General features: G+C 47.2%; 1 protein-coding gene across 2 annotated transcripts in view; it reads left to right on the top strand.

Moving 5' to 3' along the window:
* Positions 1-19,221, top strand: part of SYNDIG1L (synapse differentiation inducing 1 like) — a 95,369-nt gene that overhangs the window by 26,691 nt on the left and 49,457 nt on the right. Inside the window, exon 1 of one of the 2 annotated variants that reach the window (XM_081210418.1) lies at positions 15,576-15,986. The exons of the other annotated variant lie outside the window; for it this stretch is intronic. The gene's annotated coding sequence lies outside the window, so the exon portion shown is untranslated. Of the gene's footprint in view, positions 1-15,575; positions 15,987-19,221 lie in introns of those variants that run through there. 2 annotated transcript variants of the gene reach the window in all.

Consider the following 19,221-nt stretch of genomic DNA (forward strand, 5'->3'; position numbering starts at 1 on the left):
CAGGCGAAGTCCCGGCAGACTGGAGGAGGGCAAATGTTGTCCCTATTTTCAAAAAGGGGAAAAGAGAGGACCCAAATAATTACCGCCCAGTCAGTCTGACATCAATAGCAGGGAAGATTTTGGAGCAGATCATTAAGCAAACAGTCTGTGAGCACCTAGAAAGGAATGCTGTGATCACCAATAGTCAGCATGGATTTCTGAAAAATAAGTCATGTCAGACTAACCTGATCTCATTTTTTGACAGAATTACAAGCCTGGTAGATGAAGGGAACTCAGTGGATATAGCCTATCTTGATTTCAGCAAGGCATTTGACAAGGTGCCCCATGATATTCTTGTAAAGAAGCTGGTAAAATGCGGTCTTGACTCTGCTACCACTCAGTGGATTTGTAACTGGCTGACTGACCGAACCCAAAGGGTGCTCATCAATGGTTCCTCTTCATCCTGGAGAAGAGTGACTAGTGGGGTGCCACAGGGTTCTGTCTTGGGCCCGGTCTTATTTAACATCTTTATCAACGACTTGGATGATGGACTCAAGGGCATCCTGATCAAATTTGCAGATGACACCAAACTGGGAGGGGTGGCTAACACCCCAGAGGACAGGATCACACTTCAAAACGACCTTGACAGATTAGAGAACTGGGCAAAAACAAACAAGATGAATTTTAACAGGGAGAAATGTAAAGTATTGCACTTGGGCAAAAAAAATGAGAGGCACAAATACAAGATGGGTGACACCTGGCTTGAGAGCAGTACATGTGAAAAGGATCTAGGAGTCTTGGTTGACCACAAACTTGACATGAGCCAACAGTGTGACGCGGCAGCTAAAAAAGCCAATGCAATCCTGGGCTGCATCAATAGGAGTATAACATCTAGATCAAGGGAAGTAATAGTGCCACTGTATTCTGCTCTGGTCAGACCACACCTGGAGTACTGTGTCCAGTTCTGGGCACCACAATTCAAGAAGGACACTGACAAACTGGAACATGTCCAGAGGAGGGCAACCAAAATGGTCAAAGGCCTGGAAACGATGCCTTATGAGGAACGGCTAAGGGAGCTGGGCATGTTTAGCCTGGAGAAGAGGAGGTTAAGGGGTGATATGATAGCCATGTTCAAATATATAAAAGGATGTCACATAGAGGAGGGAGAAAGGTTGTTTTCTGCTGCTCCAGAGAAGCGGACACGGAGCAATGGATCCAAACTACAAGAAAGAAGATTCCACCTAAACATTAGGAAGAACTTCTTGACAGTAAGAGCTGTTCGACAGTGGAATTTGCTGCCAAGGAGTGTGGTGGAGTCTCCTACTTTGGAGGTCTTTAAGCAGAGGCTTGACAACCAATATGTCAGGAGTGCTCTGATGGTGTTTCCTGCTTGGCAGGGGGTTGGACTCGATGGCCCTTGTGGTCTCTTCCAACTCTATGATTCTATGATTCTATGAAGGAGTGGGCAGGGGGCCTACGTGGCACCATATTGGTGACCCCTGCATGGATAGATAGATGATAGATAGATAGATAGATGATAGATAGATAGATAGATAGATAGATAGATAGATAGATAGATAGATAGACAGACAGACGGATAGATAGATAGATGATATAGAATACCCTCCAACACTGCTCCAACGAAAATAGGGATGTCCTATTCCATAATCATAATAATTTTTTATTTATACCCCGCCCATCTGCTTGGGTTGCCCCAGCCACTCTGGGCAGCTTCCAACCTATATGAAAACATAATAAAACATAATTTATTTATTTTTTAAACTTCCCTATACAGGGCTGGCCTTCAGATGTCTTCTAAAAGTTGTATAGTTACTTATCTCCTGGGCTTGGGGAGTCACATAACTCCATACCCTCCCAACATTTTTCCAATGGAAATAGGGACGTCCTAAGGGAAAGCAGGACATTCCAGGATCGAATCAGAAACCGGGACGGCTTCTGTCTTCTGTAAATAGGGACATTTGGAGAGTCTGCTGGCCCAGACAATAGATAGATAGATAGATAGATAGATAGATAGATAGATAGATAGATAGATAGATGATAGATAGATAGATGATAGATGATAGATGATAGATGATAGATGATAGATGAAAGATGATAGATGAAAGATGATAGATGATAGATGATAGATGATAGATGATGATAGATGATAGATGATAGATGATAGATAGATAGATGATAGATAGATAGATAGATAGATAGATATAGATAGATAGATAGATAGATAGATAGATAGATAGATAGATAGATAGATAGATATAGATAGATAGATAGACAGACAGACAGACAGATGTGCTATTGTGTTCTTTCAAGCAAAGAGATGGTCGCCTCTCTAAGTTCTGGGTAGCTTGCTAGCTAACGCTACAGAGTCTTATGGTGGGTAGAGTGGACCTAAGCCACCTAGGTTCTTGTGAATACCGGTAGATCCTGCCTTGCATCTTCAACCAAGCCCCCAAAGCTGGCAAGACGGAGTTTCCTAAGGTCACAGGCCACACATCCTGTCTTTGCCTTCAGACATCTCCTCCATGCTGCTCCAGCTCTCTTCAAATAAGTGAGTGAGCTGAAGTGGGTAAATTCCCTGTGGTGACAGCACAGCTGCCACCTCATGTCTTATTCCTAATCCTGTTCCTTTCATTTCAGCTCAGGCTTTAGTGATGTTGTAAAGTTTCATTTCCAGAGACTTCTCTCCTGCCAAGAGCTGTTACATACTCCCAAAGCTCTGTCTCTCTCAGATGCTAAAGAGGCACCATGCCGTTCTTAAACCACCAGGGTTGGTGGGGGGGTCTTTTCTCAAAGAAGTGACTGTCTTGCCCTGGTCTCTGGTGTTCTTAAAAATCCCCCATGAACTGGACGGCTGCAATCCATTGTGCGGCAAAATACACTTTCTTGTAAAATGGCATGTTTATTTTGTCACACGTTTTATTATCCTAATCTTTTTCTACGGTGCTCAAAGAGGTAGGCTAGGAGCTTTCTCATTTTATTGTCACATCAAACCTGTGAGGAAGGTTAGGCTGAGAAATGATGGCTTCCTCAAGGCTGCGTGACAAACATAATGACTGAACAGGAGTTTGAGCTGTGGTTTCCAACAATCAAACCCAGAACTGGCACTCATAGGCCAAGAAGCATTCAGAATCTTTAGCTGTCATGTAGAAGCTAGACACTCAGAAATAAATGGATGAGTAAGGCAGAAATTACAAAATAATGTAAGTGGTAATGGGGTAAAGAGTCAGACTATGCACTGGTGGATCACTAATGGCCCATTATCTGATCAATTCTTGCCAATTTTGAAGATCCAAGAGTGTGACATTTCGCCTCTGATATACACTTGCCTTCAGGTCTCCATTCACTTGTTCCCACTACAGTCGTACCTTGGTTCTCAAACATAATCCGTTCCGGAAGTCTGTTTGACTTCCAAAACATTCAGAAACCAAAGCACAGCTTCTGATTGGCTGCAGGAAGCTCCTTCAGCCAATCAGAAGCTGCAGAAGCCACACTGGACGTTCAGCTTCCAAAAATTGTTCAGAAACCAGAACATTCACTTCCAGGTTTTGATCGTTCGGGAGCTGATTTGGTTGCGTGCCAAGAAATTTGAGATCCAAGGTACGACTGTACTTTTATCCTACAATGAAAGTGAACAACTTTATTTAATTTGTATTGATGGGGAGCTTGTTGTTTATTTAATGATAAAAGTCAAATTAATTAAAGTCTTCATGTGTCTACTTGTTTAAGGCTGTATATTATTCTATTCTCAATGTATATCTTTCCTGAAAGGTTTGCTGGAGAAAATGAGTGAAAAGCCTGTAAGGTCAAAACTGTTTCAGTAACTCAGGTTTAGCAAAGTATGCCTTAAGCTGCAAAGCACCTGCTCAAATCTGTCCCATAAATAATTTCAGCTGGCTCATGCCCATGAAAACCCTCAATAATTCCAATAGGGGTTTTTTGTGCTTTACATCCAGAAGCTCAGCACACGGTGGTTGTGCTTTATTTTCTTTTAAGGGACTAGTTAGCCTGGTTTCAAGAACACAATGGAGCAGAGTTATTAATTCTGATTATTTGTGGCTTTTAAACATTTAAATCCCTGAGCTCAGCTGCCGATCCACTTGTTACTTCTTGGCAGGAAGTCAAGCGCTTAGTTCAGAGTCATCTTTTTCTTCTTCTTCTTCTGGCTGCCAATAATGCAGTGTTAACAAATTTGTCAGAGTGTATTTATCTGTTGCTATGTCTGTTGTTAGATGAAGAATGCAAAGCTGAGGACACGTTGGCAATGGTACTCTCCCTGTTAAATAGAATACTTGCCGCCTCCCACCACTGCAGGGAAACTGCAGAACATTAGCGCTGCCTTTTGCTCACGTCTCTCCTATCCATCGAAGGCTTCTTTTTCCCAAATGGAACCAACACGGGAGTGGCGGTGACATCCATAAAGCCTATCAAATCATAACGCGGTGCATTCTACGGTATTTAAGATAATGAGACAGAGCTTTCCCCCAGCTTTCTGTGCTCTTCTCAGAGATCTTTCTGCGTCAAAGTACAATCAGGGGAGCTCTTACAGTGTCCCTTTTTATGAGTCATTTTCAGTCATTCTCATACTTTTGAAAATGAGGTCCAGGAAAGCAAAGGATTCTGTGTAGTGGTGCTTTGTGTGTGAACAACCCCTTCCACTCTGGGTTTTGCTCATTTTGTTCCTTCCTCCTGCGCATGTGGTTCAATTTTTGTTCGCAGTCCTTCGAGTTGGCTCGTCTTTCTAGAAGGATCCAAGGGAGGAGAAGCTTGCACGGTGCTGCTGTTCTTTGAAAGCTCTAAACTTCGATGTTAGCCCATCATCGCATGTTGAAAAGTTGCTTCTGCTCTAGTACTCGGTACAGTGGTACCTCTGGTTAAGAACTTAATTTTTTCTGGAGGTCCGTTCTTAACCTGAAGCACCACTTTAGCTAATGGGGCCTCCCGCTGCCGCTGCCGCCGCCATCCGATTTCTGTTCTCATCCTGAAGCAAAGTTCTTAACCCGAGGTACTATTTCTGGGTTAGTGGAGTCTGTAACCTGAAGCGTCTGTAACCTGTACCACTGTACTTTGATTCAGGGCACCTGCCCTGATCTCTTGCCTGAGCAGCATCCCAGGATGTGAACAGAAACCACAGTCCACACTGGGCAGGGATGAGGGACATCTACCTGTGGCCTCCAGTCTACGTGACCTTCAGGGAATTTCCCTGGGCTAGATTCCACATCCAGGGCTAGATTAAGACCTTTAGAGGCCCTAAGCACTTAAAAAGATTTTGATGGCCCCATATATAACTAATTCAAAACATAAACAATAATAAACTGTTAAGTACTGTAACATTTTATTTTTCGAAATGAAACGAAACCTATGGTAAGATGGAAAATAATGTTCATTTTTATATGCTTCCACTTTATTTATATTTGAAAAATTTTCTCCTCCTTTTTCTAATTTCAAAGTGGGCAATCAGATCCTCAGAACTAATCTTACATAGCACATCTGCTTCTATACTTAGCAGAGATGAGGCATCCAGCCTGCCTTGTTGCACAGTCGTTCTGCTGGGATTTTTAATATGAGAAAATGAATGCCCAGTGGAGCAATTAGTGACCATTAATGTTAAAAATCTGACGATGGACAATTTCCGTGGTGCCCTCCTTCCCTTGATGCCCTAAGCACGTACTTATTTTGCTTAATGGTTAATGCAGCCCTGGCCACGTCCCTCGCTGACCTTGTTCTGCAACCTCTTTGACTGCTTTTGTCTGGCTGGATTGTGTCTTTGATTTGTGACAATGCTTCTTGCTGGTCTGGATGGAAAGGTGGGTGGGAGGGCAGGAACCTTTGGCTTCGTGGCTGGAACATAGGCTACTGCATTGTTTCCCAACCTTTTCCTGACCCCCTTCTAACCTTGTTTCCTTCCTGTGCCCACCCCCATGGACACAGCCAAGGGGGGCAGCTGCCCCCCATAAGAAAAAAATCAATACAAATCTGAGTTTCTGCCCCTCCAACAAATATCCTAACTACACCCATGCCCCCCCCCATCCCACCGGTAGAAAGTTATCTATTTAAATGTTTCGTTTGGAAATGGAACATGTTTTATTAATATTTTTCTAATTTATACAAAATGCAAATTACATAATAAAATATTGTTGAAGCAGAAAAACACAGAATCATAGAGCTGGAAGGAACCCCAGGGGTCATCTTTCTAGTGCAACCCCCTGCAATGTAGGGAACTCAGCTAAAGCATCCATGACAGATGGCCACCCAACCTCTGCTTAGAAACCTCCAAGGAAGGAGAGTCTAAACCTTCAGAAAGAGATCCGTCTTCCATGTATTATAAAAAGTAAACAACACTTATTTGACCCCAGTTATTTGACACAGAGCGGGAAACCTACAGATACAGTCCAAAAGGCACTCAGGGAGTTCTGTATATATGGGAGAATTTTAAAAGGCAAGTGGTCCTCACTGACCTGGTGCAAAAAAATCTTGTCAGCCGGAGTAGCCCTGGCTGCCTGGAACCCGAATTTTAATTTTTATCATCTACAATTCTGTTTTATTTTATAGTACAGTACATTGATTATTGCTTTCATTTTATGGATCAGTGGTCTCGCTGGATAGTAAAATTCATGTTAAATTGCTGTTTTAGGGATTGTTTTTAAAAGTCTGGAACAGATTGATCCATTTTGCATTACTTACTATGGGAAAGCGTGCCTTGGTTTTGGAACGCTTTGGTTTTGGAACAGACTTCCGGAACGGATTAAGTTTGAGAACCAAGTTACCACTGTAGAGCAGTAAGGCCCACTGAACTCAATGTGGCTTTCTTCTGAGTAGACAGTTATTTACTAGATGCAAATCAGCAGCAACAGATGACCATGCTCAGCTAGGCATTGGGGTGGATTTCACCCCGCACCTTGCAGAGCCGGACTGACGCTGCTGATGGGCCCTGCACCCCTCAGCAACATCCAAAGGCCCTGATCCACTAGGTGCTGAGGTGGATTGCACCCTGCACCTTGCAGAGTCAGGCCCAGGCTGCCACCAGGCCCGGCACTGGTAGCAGCAACAAGCACCTCCAGCTCGCCCAGCCCTACCCATTGCTACCCCACCACCGCATTTACCTGATCTGGGTTCTGGATCATGGACTCTATTGGTCAAAACAGGGGCCTCAGCAATCGCCCTCCCCGCCAGAAACAAACCAGGACTGCTAGAAGAAAACACATGTGGCAAAAAGCAGTGTTAGGCCCTGGTGGGCCATCTCCTTACCTGCCCCCTTACCCGCTTGTGATTGGCCAAGGCGATAGCCAGTCAATCAGGGTTGTTGTTTTTAAAAAAAAGATTTATTTTTCTTCACTTCTCGCTTTCCTTTGTGGCCCCTTAGTCTCACACTGTGGCCCTCCATTTACAAGATTTTCATGGATTTGGAATATCCTGGGGGCCCTGTGGCCACCAGTTGGGAAACACTGGCCTACTGTTCAGCCATAAGAGCCACACCTTTTGCTCCGCCTGCTTGGGCTCTGCATCTGCCAGAAACATCGCCAACAAGGGAACACGACCCTTGGGTCGAAAAGGGGTTTCTCACTCTTCACAGAAGGAGATACGCAGCGCTCACTCAAGAAACGCCACGCCACATCCCACCTGTTTTTCCCCTGGGGATGTTTCTGGTTGTGTGCAAGGAGACCTGAGCCAGGAGCACAGAGGCCCATGCAGATGTATCCATTCAAATTTCACTGTGACTGCTAGTAAATCCTGGAACAAAGGCTGGCAGCTCCGCTGCTCAGATATCTCTTTGGGAAAGCTAATCTCCCCCTTGTTGCGCCCTGAGCCCTTCTCTCTGGGTAATTGTAGTGCTTGCATTTTAATCCGCCAGATGTGTGTGGTCCGCATGAAGGAGACTGCAGCCACCTTTAATTGAGGAGAGCAGCTCTAGCGGTTTAGGACTGGGATGCCGCGTGGCTCAGATGATTCCGTTCTCGCAATGGCTCACCTTGGGCATCCATCCTTTGCCTCCACCCCCCTAGTCCCTTGGAATGCATTTCCAGCAGCTTATCGCTAATGTACTGCAAGGATGCTTTTAAGCGAATTAACAAGCTGTGTGTGAGGCGTAGCTTTTCAGGGTGGGAAATAATCTATTTTGTAGTGGCCTGCGTCTTTCGGGAGCGAGGTTTTGATGAGCTCAGTCAGTGCCAGTTTAGTTTTATGGGAACTCACTTTCAAAGCTGTCCTTTTGTCGGCTTCTCTAGTAAGGGGTGGTGGTGACTTCTACCCACCCACCCAAGGCTTTGCCATTGAGGAATGACCTCTTGGGCTTTATAATAAGGCTTTGTCCATTGTTGGTCCTGCGTGTTTACATTTAATTAGCCCAGGTGGCCTAAACCTTGCTGCAAGCTGTTTGATAGCCAGAACAAACCAAAGACTTGAGAGCAAACACATCACCAGGTCTGAGGCTGGATGCCAGCAGAGCTTAGAGAATTAGCTATTTCCAGGTGCTTAGGAGGATCCTTATCTTGTGAGTTCACCCAGCTGATAAGATTGCCATGCCTTGCATTTGGTAGCTCCCATTATAGTCCCCAAGGTCAGAAACTGATCCTAGTGTTTATGTGACATTCTTGGGCATGGGTCTGCCAATTCTTTCCACAGTAGCCTGCTTTGGCCAGTGCTTTCTGGTTCTATAAGCACCCAAGCAAGGAGGTGAAGCGTTGCAGGCTCTAGGACTTGGGACCAGGAGGAACTTTATCAACTGAGACCGGAACTCAAACCTTGTACTATATAACCTGGATCACAGTCTGGACACTGAGGTCCAGCTCCAAGGGCCTTCTGGCGGTTCCCCCACTGTGAGAAGTGAAGTTACAGGAAACCAAGCAGAGGGCCTTCTCGGTAGTGGTGCCCGTCCTGTGGAACACCCTCCCATCAGATGTCAAGGAAATAAACAACTATCCGACTTTTAGAAGACGTCTGAAGGCAACCCAGTTTAGAGAAGCTTTTAATGTTTGGTGTTTTATAGTGCTTTTAATATTCTGTTGGGAGCCGCCCAGAGTGGCTGGGGAAACCCAGGCAGAGGGGCGGGGTATAAAGTTGTTGTTGTTGTAAAGCACTCTCATACCGCTCCGCACTATGGGAATTGAAGTTTGTTAAGGGTGCTGTGAATCGTAGCTCTTTGAGGAGTCTCCTAACAACACTCAGCACCCTTAAGAAGTGACAGCTCTCAGGATTCGTTGGGAGGAAATCTTGACTGTTGAAGGGGTATAAGAGGGTGTTAAATCTATGGTGTGGGTGTAATCCTAGTGGTGGGCTGGTATCTCAGATGTGGGCGTTTATGGCCTCCCTGTGGGACAAGAGAGAGAAAGAAAGCATTCCTTTATTAGTAACTGTCAGGAGATAGCGGTGGAGGCAGCAGGAGTGCCTCAGTTAGCACCACACATGGATGCAAGCTGCTGGTGTCAAGCAAAGGCTGCTAGCCACTTAATGACTGTATGCTTTCACAGGTTCCACTGTTTCACCCACTTCAGGGATGGCATCAGCACTCCTGGACAGCTGCCAGGGCCCACTGGTGCAGGGCTGACCTCCAAACCTTGTCAGATCTCCCTCTCACCTCTTTTCCTGGCCTTAAGTTTACTTGGTAGCAACAGCTGGGTCTGGGAAACTTCTTACCATACACTTTGGGAACGGTAGACTAGCAAGCAAGCCTCCAGATTCAGCCACTAGTGTCAAATAAACTCATGGGCAGGAGGACACCAGTGCCAGGGTTCCCAGAAGCCTGGTGCCAGCCCTATAAACTAAATAGAGACATGCAGTATTGGTGCCTGTGATTGGCAGGGAATATGAGGCCTCTGGATTGGCTCAGCCAGGTATAAATAAATTGCAAGATCCTGGCCGCCTACGTTTTGCCTGGCCAACAAAGTAGAATTTCCTGCCCTCAACATGCAAGAACAAGACCTGTGTGAAATCTTGCGATTGCAGGAAATTCTCTTTGTCTTACCCGCAGCGCAAGCCAGTCACTCCGATATCTCGTTCCTATGAAATTATCTCATTTCCAGTGTTAGAAAGAGACAGCTGCCTCCGAGAGCCGGAGTTGAAAAGATTCTGCCCCTTTGTCTCTTTCTCTTTCTCCATTGTACCTAGCACAATGCAGCTGATCTCCCAGTGGTATCTACGTGGATGAAATAAAACAGTTCCTCATTCATCCAAAACCTTAATGCAGAAAAATGATTATGGATAAGAACAGTTTGTCACCTGTGGACAAGCGTATCTCCCCACATTGCCACTTTCTCCCTCTCCCTATTTCTCTGACTGCTCAGCCCTTGCCCAGAAAGAAACCTTTCTGAACGCAAAAGACAATAGGTGGAGCAGAGGTCTTGGGTTTGGGGGCAATTGAAGCCACCCACAGCCCCTTAAATAGGAACATAGGAAAGTGCCTTTTTCTGGCACAAAATGTCAAAAGGGCCATTTGGAATGGAGAAGCAGTTGCCAGAGTCATGGCTTAATACTTCTCTTTCCCCCACCGTCCTCACCCTGCTTCTCTATTAGAAATCAGCACCTCCTACAACTTACACTAGCATTTGCATGTGATGTGTTAGTTATCCTGTTAGGCATAAATCTAAAACCTGTAGTGTGTAAAGCAGCCCTATAGTGTGGGAGGTGTTGTGCCCTAGGATGATTTGAGAGTGCTGGAGAGAAAAAAGATAGGTGGGAGGCATAAGTAGGACTGTGGAAAAGCAGAGCCATAGCTAGGGGAGGGTCTAGCCAGGGTTTCTGCCCTGGGTGAAGCCTTAATAGTAATAATAATAATAATAATAATAATAATAATAATAATAATAATAATAATAATATATTTATACCCCACCCATTTGGCTGGGTTTCCCCAGCCACTCTGGGTGGCTCCCAACAGAATTTGAATAATAATTTTAAAAAAGCAATAAAGCATCAAACATTAAAAACTTCTCTAAACAGGGCTGCCTGTTTAGATGTCTTTTAAAAGTCATCTGATGGGAGGGCGTTCCACAGGGCGGGCGCCACTACTGAGAAGGCCCTCTGCCTGGTTCCCTGTAGCCTCACTTCTCGCAGGGAGGGAACTGCCAGAAGGCCCTTGGAGCTGGACCTCAATGTCTGGGCAGCCATTGAGGCTCCCAACCTTCCATCAAATCTGGGCTTCAGCCAGCAGAAAGATGAAAAAGTGAACTGGCAGCCACAAGCTCCATCCTTTCCCTTTCCCCATGAAGCTGAAGAAGGCTCATTTACAATTTGATGCAGGGAGAGGGAGAGTTGGAAAATCTGGAGAGGCTGCTTGGCTCTCCCCAGTGAAGCAGAAGATAGGATCCCCTGTGTGTTTGCTACTGTGTGAGAAAGAAATTCTGGAGGGAGGGAGGGAGGGGAGGGAAGCTAAGGAATAGAATCAGTTGGACTAAATGATCCTTAGGGTCCCTTCCACAACTATACAATTCTATGATTCTATGATCGCTGCAGAACTTTGAGTGTATTTAAATAACTAAGGTTGAGTCATTTTACAGACTATTCATAATCCACACACAGGAAAGTAAGGGTCAAAATAAAAAAATTCCTTCCAGTAGCACCTTAAAGACCAACTAAGTTAGTTCTTGGTATGAGCTTTCGTGTGCATGCACACTTCTTCAGATACACACGAATTTTCGTGCATGCACACGAAAGCTCATACCAAGAACTAACTTAGTTGGTCTTTAAGGTGCTACTGGAAGGAATTTTTTTTATTTTGACTATGGCAGACCAACACGGCTACCTATCTGTAACAGGAAAGTAAGGGGTGTGTGAGCATTTTTCCTCCCAGAGGCAGTTCCCTAGCAAGCTCTGGTCAGCCCGGCTGCATTAGGATTGTAATAGAAGGGCACTTTCTACTTTGGACTGGCAAAAAGCATTTCTTCACCTTACATGGAACTGAAAATGACTACAAAATTACCATTTCCTAAAATGAGTAATCAAACAAAAATAAAATTGAAAGGAATATTGTTGAAGCTTACGCAGGAGTAAATTTACACATCAAAACTCCTTGAAAGAGTTTGCGCAGAACCAAGCAGAGGGGTGGATGGCAAAAAAAAACAACCTCAAAGAGGCTTTGTTAGACATGATACCAGAGCACTGCTACACAGTGATAAGTTATTATATGTTGGATACACCCGGCCTTTCAGCCAAGACTGGCCTGCAAAGTAGCTTAGGCTTAAAATCCATGCGAAGGTGCAATTTAGGGGTGGGTGTGTTTTAGAGGGGATCAGCCTCTTCTAGCTCCTGGCGGCTGCTGGCACAGTACAGATGCCAGTCTTATCATCCAGATGGAAGGGGCAGAAGGAGCTGCAGATGGACCCAGGGGCTGCTTGATGGCAAAGCTGATGTACCAGAAGGGGCAAGTGTTGCTTGCCTTGAGAAATATCACGCACTGTCAAGTTAGGGCCTCTCCAGATGGTAGCAGAGCCCAGGGCTGATGTAGCGCTAGACCGTAAGTATCACAAGAAAGAGGTACCAGCTTCTAGCTCCAGATTTTTTCTGCAACATTTGCTGTTTGGGACTCTGCCATCCAACCCAGCTGATCATGCTCATTGCTAGTCTGCTCTTTGGACAGACAACAATCAGCACAAGGATCAGGCACCGTCTCCCTGGATGGCTTCCAGGTATTATGAATGGAATGATGGATGAAGAGGACCCACAAGGTGGGCAGGCAGGCATTTTTCTCCCTCTCTTGCAATTGTAGGAAGAAGAGTCACCCAACACAGTTGATTGGGGATAGGTTACAGGCAGACAGGATGAAGCGCTTCTTTGCACAATAAGCATAATTTAACTTATGAGACGGATTCTCAAAAGTTGTGGTGATGCTGAAAGCAACTTTAGGAAAGGGTTGCATTAAATTTATGGAGGACAGAGTCTTACCGTGGATATGAGAGCTAGGACTGTGATAGGAACATACAAAGTTGCCTTATAGTTATGGTGCAAGGCGATGCCAACCTTTTGGGGGTCTGTGGGCATGTTTGCACACTGGAGGAACTGTTGTGGGCACCACACACACACACATATATACATACACCACACAGCCAAGCATACACCACAGCCTATTATACTGACTGCACCAAAATGCTTCTTTCAAGCCTAATTTCAGCTGTTTGGGGAGACACTGTGGGCCCCAGGGGCAGCCTTTGCAACTGGCTGTGTACCTGTTGGCACCACATTGGTAGGCCCCTGATATTCATTGGTCCATACTGATAATTTTTTTCTGGCGGTGACACCCCAGCATCTCAGATCCAGTGTTCTTTGGCTGTATCTAGAGACATCAAAGAAACGTTTCGGTGTTGTAAATTTAAACAGGGAAAACAGGTAGAGGAAAACTGGACTCCACGTCGCCATCTTGTGGCACAATGTTCTATCACACATACAACGCATATAAATCACTTTTTCTCTACCAGTCTAGCTCAGTCCCTATTCTACCTCAGTCCCTATTCCACCCTATTACCACCTGATCCTTTAAATGGGAGATGTCAGGGTCTGACCGTGATATCTTAATCATGGAGACCATATGCTGCATATCACTAAACTAATCTCTATCCAAAAGGGGAATTTCCACATTCTGTGGCAACACCTGGTGAGCAGATGCTGAAAGTGAATCAATTAGGGTCTCTATGGCCACCGTGCCCTGCTTTTGCCCCTGGCATCTGGCAAGCAGAGAGTTTCACTGCCTCTGAACACCGAGGTTCCACTTAGCTGACATAGCTAATTGTTACTGATGGTTCCATCCTCTGTGCACATAACTTAACCCATTCTGAAAGTTGTTGGTGCCCAATTTACTATCCATATATCATCACAACTTCTGCAAACTTCCCAGGGATATCTGGCTATCAGAGGCAGAATACGAGCATCATCTTTGCTTGATCCAGCAAGACTGTCATCATGTTGCTCTGTTTCAAGTGCACAAAATCAAGCGCTCCTCTGTATGGAAGTTCCCCTATGGACCTGGTGCCCTCCAGATGTTCTTTGACTACAATTCCCATCAGCCCCCGCTGGCTGGGGCTGATGGGACCTGTAGTCCAACGACATCTGGAGGGCACCAGGTTGGCAAAGGCTGCCCTGTGGTGTCTTTTCTTTTTCCTCAGTGTGGGGTGGGAGAGCATGTCACTTGCTCAATACCACAGGGATTTAAACATTTCTACTCAGACTAGACAAAAATCAGACTGGTGCAGGGAGTGGAAGTGGAAGTATCTCTTAATTTTTACTGGCAGAGAGATTCCATGGATAAATTAGCCATCAACCACTCCCTTATCTACCAGACTAATACAGCATCACAGTAAGGGGTAATCTGGTGAATGCTCAGCAGGTTTTCAGCAATTACAGAGGAATCCAGTTGGCCCTTTTCACAAAATCCCAAGTCTCTCACCCACCTTGGGGTGCAGAACATGGGAAGAAAGGTCTTAAAAATGGTCTGTAGTTTGTGTATCAGTCCATTGGGCACACAGACTGACTAACAAGTGCATTCTTCATAACAAGTGCATTCAATCATTAGCACTGCAAATCGATTGGAGATTATGGCAGAACCCAAATTTATGTATGTTTACTCAGAAGTAAGCCCTACTCTGCTCAGTGGGCCCTACTCCCCAGTAACTGCTCATAGGCTTGCAGCTTACAGGGCAATCGCATGCATGTCCATTCAGAAATAAGTTCCACTGAGTTCAGTAAGATTTATTCCCTGTCGGTTGTAGGCTCAAATTAACAGTTTAATTTACTGTTTGCGTAATTTGGGAACCTTTGGAAGAGTATTGAAGATAACACAATTTTAAAAAGGAAAACCATCCCTCAGTCTTAGCCGCACAAATTCAAATTTGCCTAGCCCTCCCCGCTCCCAAAACCCCAACCCAGTGGCGTAGTGTGGGGAGTGCAGGGGGGGCCGGCCTCACCGGGCGCAACATCTGGGGGTTAGGGTTAGGGGGCGCAAATCCACAGGTTAGGGGGCGCAAATCCACGGGTTAGGGGGCGCAAATTACTTGCCTTGCCCCGGGTGCTGACAACCCACGCTACGCCACTGCCCCAACCGGTCTCAGACCAGGCGAGAACATCTGGGGCTGAACCTGTGCAGCTAAGTTAGTTCCTCAGCCCCTCACTTGGCAGCCCCAAGTAAGAACAGGTTATAATAAATACAGTTTTAATTATTATTTTTTTAATCCATCTATTACTATAGATCGTTTAGAGATGCTGTCCTATTTAACTCCCCCCAATAAGCATAGGTATAAATTAAATGGTTCCGAAAATATACCGATGAGGCATTGGGGCTGCGATCCTCTGCACAGTTACCTCGGAGAAACTATCCCACGGAAGACAGCGAGTCTTATGCCTGAGAGTAAACAAGCCTAGGGACTGGGCTGTTCAAATATCTCCCAGTCATCAGATTGGGTTTAGAAATGAAGGGCTCAAATATGGAACAAAACAAAACAATCTTATTGCTGGAATCAAGCTGGTGATTCTCTCACATTCCGTGCCGCCCTGTCTGAGCTTATGACATATTGTTGACCAGGAAAAAGCCACGGCAGTGAGGGTGGGCGGGCTGAGGAGTGGGGGGGGGGCTTGGAGAAATGGGAGGGGAGAAGATGGTTAGGGAGGAGATGCCAAGTATCTGGCTTGGGGCAGAGGGAGAGTCGGAGAGAGGCAGTCGGAGCCCCCGTTTGGCGGCGCAGTTCCCCCCCTGGGGGGGGAGGAGGGGAGGCGGGAGGAGAGGACACTCCGCTCGGCGGGGGTCTCCGGCTCGCAAGCGAAGGGAAGCTTTGCTGCAGCTGAAGGCTTGTGCGGAGCAGCGCCGCTCTCGGCCGCGCAAGGGCGCATCTCCAGCTCTGGCTCCGCCTGCGCCGCGGCGCTGCTTCCCGGACGCTGACCCTCCGCCTACTTGAAGCTCTCCCCACCGAAGGCAGGGGCCCCGAGGCGAGGATCGGCCGCGCCCGGGGGAGGGACAAGGATGCCTGCGCTCGGCTCCCTCCAACTCGGCGGCTGAAGCAGCTTCCTCGGCTCAGGTAAGGCTCCCGAGAGCACCTTTCCCCCACCGGGGGCGCGTGCCGTCGAGGCGCACGGCGAGGACCTCCCGAGTGCCGCCGCCTTCCTCTCCAAAGTATTGGGCCAAGCGAAAATAGAGAGCAATAGCGGGGGTCCCGGAGTGGGAAGCAGCCTATCATATGTGGGTGGGCTGGGGGGGGGGGGGATCTGAGGGCGAATGGGCGACTCTTTGAATGAAGTTTGGGGAATATGTGGCTCCTCCAGGCACGCCCCATGGACAGCGCCCTCGTGTGCGCATCTGCTCAAAAGCGAGTCCCCTTTGAACTTGCTCCCAGGTAAGCGGCTGTCGGAGGAACCCACTGGGAAGACAGGCTTCTCAGGCGCCCCGATGCCCTGGTGAGGGGCGCAGGGACAATCTCTGCGTGTTGGGTTTGCTAGACCAGTCGAGTGGACGACTCCTGGTCCTCGACAGACAGCCCCAGCTGGGCAGGGTCTCCCTGCCTCCGAAATGTCTTTCCCCGGACGGTTGTGCTGCACTTTCCGGAGAGAGAGCCACCTGCTGTGGTCGCTTCCTCCTCCGGCTCCGGCGGCTGCCTGAACTTCGCGCTGCCCGGGCGCCACAGGGGCGCGGGGGGAGAGACTCGAAGGAGAGCAAGGCAGTGGCAAGCATGAAACCCCCCCCCCCGGTCTTAAGCATGTTTCCACGCTTGGAAGTTCCGCAGCGCCTAATGGGAGTCGATGCGCTCCGGGTTACACAATGAAACCCCTTTGCCTTCACAATACTTCTTTCTGCGTAAGCGGGTTTAGGATTGAGCATCCCTCTAAGAGCCAGCCAACGGTCCCCGGTGAGCCGAGAAGGGGGAAGAGGTGGCTGCTCATCTTGGGCACTTTGAATTTATTGAGGGAAAGCTCCTAACCCGCCCCAACCCCCAGGAGAAGGCAGGACTCCCGCGGAGGGAAGAACAACAATGCCTCTCCCTCCTTCTCACTCAGGAGGGCGGGGAAGGGGTCCCTTGAGGCTTAGGAATACAAAGGATTTTGCGAGGGGGGAGCAGGGAGGTGATCCCATTTTATCTGCACAAGCCCCCACCGAGGTAAGTCAGGCAGCGGGACGACTAGCCCAAGATGATCCACTGCATTTTGCTGCCACACGAGGATCTGAACCTATGTGGTCCAAGGCAAACTCTTGGTGCCATTCATCTCTGAAGACATTTGCTTGTGCTTGGCAGGAGATGACGCCTGACACAGAAGTTAAGTTGGATGCAGAATGCAGTCATCACCCAGGCGTGACTTTCCTCTAATCAGTGTTTACAAGCTACCTAGAAGTGTTTTCTTGGACTGGTACCTCTTCTTTAGACAGCAGCCAAGAGGTAAAGCAGGAAGGGAGAGGAAGCTGGCTGAGAACTGAGAAAGCTTTACTGTCACAAGTTTGGAGCAAAGCCCAGTTTGCTGCAATTCCAGCCTGGGCTGCTTGGGCACGGCAGGTCCCACAAGGGATGCTCAGATAGAGCCACTCTCATTCTCACCTGCTTTCATCCTTTTTAGGCTCCATCAGAATTTGGGACAGACTCTGTGTGGCAGCGAAGCTTAAAGAGTGTGTGCCATCTGTCGTTCCAGTCTATGGCACTTCTATACCCAAGGTTTTAAATGGCTTTTTGCTGAAATTGGCCTGTAATGTGGAATGTAATATTAACTAATATTGGCTGGAAAGTATATTCGTTTTTTTAAAATGGCTCTTTTCCGCTTTCTGGCTGGCATGAGCTACATCCACTCATGCGCACATGCAGTGCGAGGGAGGCTCAAAGGCACTTTGAGATGTGAATACTCCAGTCCTGTGTTACGGATGTCTCTCTCCTGCACTTTCACTGCCATTCGGCCCATGGCCAGACCTCTAATATGTTCCCTGCCCCATGAAGCCATGAATCTGAAGCTGTGGCTTACCTGTTCTGAGACTCAGTGTCACTTGGCGGCTGGTGGAGACATCATCTTTTTGTGCCAGTGGTAGTCAATGTACTGCTTTTCAGGTGTTTTTATAACTAGCTCAGTTTGTAGAGAAGGAGACTCTTAATCTCAGGAGCATGGATTCGACCCCCACACAGGGCTAAAGATTGCAGGGGGTTGGATTAGATGACCCTTGCGGTCCCTTCCAATTCTATAAATCTATGATTCTACAACTCCCATCATCCCTGACCATTTGACATGCCCTCTGGGGCTCATAGGAGTTAAAAGTTCAGCAACATCTAGCACAGATTATGTTGGTTACTCCTCCTCTAGGCAAATTAGTTAGAGTTACTCCAGGGCAGTTGCTGCCTCTTTCTGTCTTGTCCTAAACCTGGGGTCCACAATATAGCATCCCTGCCAACGGCCTCTGCCACTCTGTGTGTGTGGTTGTTTAAATGAGGGTTTTGGGGGTTGTTGTTGCTTAGTTAGGGGGTGCTGCCTGCTTTTTGAGGGGTGTTGCCTGCTTTTTATCTCTGTTGGTTCATGTGTGAGAATGTAGACCCAGTGGCGTAGCGTGGGGGGTGCAGGGGGGGCCAGCCGCACCGGGCGCAACATCTGGGGGTTAGGGTTAGGGGGCGCAAATCCATGGGTAGGGGGCGCAAATCCACGGGTTAGGGGGCGCAAATTACTTGTCTTGCCCCGGGTGCTGACAACCCACGCTACGCCACTGTGTAGACCTCCTGTCTATCGCTGTGGGGAGGTCTGAGCATCACCAGTTTTTCTTCTGTGAAATGGATATTTTGTGGAGGGCCATGACAGTTTCTTAGATTTCCAAATGTACCCCCACTGGTCCAAAAAGATCAGGGACCCCTGCCCTAAACATAAGCTACAGTTGCCCTGAGGGTAGACTCCTACTTATCTCTGCTTAACAACCTCTCATAACTGTTTAGGGCTGGACAGTAGCTACTCTGAGGTAAATTAGCTCCTTGCCTTTTGGGGTGTAGGAAACTAAGGTCTGCCTGACAGTATTTTGGTGTCATGCTGACATAAGCTCATGAAGGACACATAGAATCACAGGAATTTTAGAACTAGCAAAGACTTTTGAGGTAATCTCACCCAGCCTCTGCTCAGTGCCAGAATTTACAGCATCGCTGACGGAAGCCTGTCCAGCTTCTGCTTAAATACCTCTGCATCTTGCAATATATTCCCCAACAACAACATTGCCTTGTCAGATGAGGGTGGGATCTTTCATTGCAGTCAAAGTATTTCCCAACTGTGTCTCCTTTCATCCCTCAACCCAGTCTTGACTTCTCA

Source organism: Podarcis bocagei, assembly GCF_964188305.1.
Source record: "Podarcis bocagei genome assembly, chromosome: 1".
NCBI classification, from domain to species: Eukaryota; Metazoa; Chordata; class Lepidosauria; order Squamata; family Lacertidae; genus Podarcis; species Podarcis bocagei.